Source organism: Gekko japonicus, unplaced genomic scaffold (assembly GCF_001447785.1).
Source record: "Gekko japonicus isolate JY-2015 unplaced genomic scaffold, Gekko_japonicus_V1.1 scaffold4345, whole genome shotgun sequence".
In the NCBI taxonomy this organism is placed as follows: Eukaryota; Metazoa; Chordata; class Lepidosauria; order Squamata; family Gekkonidae; genus Gekko; species Gekko japonicus.
The window spans coordinates 91,330-93,002 of record NW_015168172.1 but is presented as its reverse complement, the minus strand read 5'-3'; the positions used below and the strand labels follow the sequence as shown (position 1 = coordinate 93,002).

Genomic DNA, 1,673 nt, shown 5'->3' with positions numbered 1-1,673 from the left:
TCCCCCCCCCTTTCTGCTGGGAGTTTCTCTTCCCCCACGCAGTGGTTATGTGCCAACCAGCCAGGGGGAAGAAACACCATGTTCTGGCCCGCTTCCCTGCCTTGAAGAGCGGCTTGGTATGCGGGAAACAGCAGGTGAGGCCTTCTGCTGTTTGGAGGAGCGCGGCCTGCCGCTCTGGAAGCCGGAGAAACTTCTCTTCTCGCAGGTGAGGCCGGACTCTCTACACTTTCTGTGCTTTTTAGGATCGGTTTGTGGCAAAGTAACTCCCTGCTGTTTTTGCCTTCCTGGACGCAAAACACAGGAGTCTCCCGTCAGCCAACCCGGAACAGATTTGTGTTTTGTTTTTGGACGGGTTGAGGATTGACAAATATACAGCGCGGCCGAGAGACAGGTTGCCTATTTATAAATGTCCCACGGATATTTTGCACACGCTGGACTATGGTTGCCAGTTCCAGGTTGGGAAATTCCTGGAGAGGTGAGGAGGGAAGGATTTGGGGAGGAGTTCGATGCTCCCTCTAACCTGTGGAGTCTTGTGAGCAAAGATTCTACTTTGTGAGCCACTGGCATTAAAGTTGTGAGTGATCATTTTGGGTGCTGCGTAAATTAGTTTGCTCTGGAGCCATCTTTCCTGAGCTAAGACAGAAATGTGAGCTGGAGGCTAAAAAACTGTGAGCCAGCTCACACTAACTCATGTTAGAGGGAACACTGGAGGGGAGGGGAGGGGACTCAGCTGGATGTAAAACCATAGAGTCCTCCCTCCAGAGCAGCCCTCTTCTCCAGGGGGAACTGATCCCTGTCGTCTGGAGATAAATCGTAATTTGGGAGGTCTCCAGGCTTCATGTTAGAGGGAACACTGGAGGGGAGGGGACTCAGCTGGATGTAAAACCATAGAGTCCTCCCTCCAGAGCAGCCCTCTTCTCCAGGGGGAACTGATCCCTGTCGTCTGGAGATAAATCGTAATTTGGGAGGTCTCCAGGCTATGGTTGCCAACTCCAGCTTGGAAAATTCCTGGAGATTTGGGGGTGGGTGTTGGGTAAGAAGAAGAAGAGAAGAGTTTGGATTTCTACCCCGCCCTTCACTACCCAAAGGTGTCTCAGAGCGGCTTACAATCTCCTTTCCCTTCCCCTCCCCACAACACACCCTTGTGAGGTAGGCAGGACTGAGAGAGCTCTTGACAGAAACTGCTCTTTTTCAAGAACAGCTCTGATAGAACTATGGCTTGCCCAAGGTCATCCAGCAGGTGCAAGTGGAGGAGGAGTGGGAAATCAGACCGGGTTCTCCCAGATTAGAGTCCGCACACCAAACCACTACACCAAACTGGGTAAGGGGGGGGGGACTTCAGCAGGGTATGGTATTGTAGAGTCCCCCTCCAGAGCAGCAGTTTTCTCCAGGGAAATTAATTCTCTATACCCTGGAGCTCAGTTGTAATTCCACGTAATCTCCAGGCTCAACCTGGAGATTGGGAAGCCTGCTGTGAACCCAATCTCCCCCCCCCGCTTCCCAAGACCACCTCCCCCAGCCCCTCACCCTCTTTAAGCTGTGGAGTCTTGTGAGGAAAAATTCTACTTTTGTGAGCTGCCGGCATTAAAGTTGTGAGCGAGCGATTTGACTCCTGCATAAATTAGTTTGCTCTGGAGCCATCCTAGGTCCTGAGCGGAGACAAAAATGTGTGA

The 1,673-nt window shown here is 52.0% G+C and overlaps 1 protein-coding gene across 3 annotated transcripts in view; it reads left to right on the top strand.

The window, feature by feature from the left end:
• The first annotated feature begins 164 nt into the window (after positions 1 to 164).
• Positions 165 to 1,673, top strand: part of CRB3 (crumbs family member 3) — a 25,290-nt gene continuing 23,781 nt past the window's right edge. For 2 of the 3 annotated variants that reach the window (XM_015414973.1, XM_015414971.1), the window contains exon 1: positions 171 to 205. The gene's annotated coding sequence lies outside the window, so the exon portion shown is untranslated. Of the gene's footprint in view, positions 206 to 1,673 lie in introns of all 3 variants that reach the window. The other variant, XM_015414972.1, reaches the window with a different exon arrangement.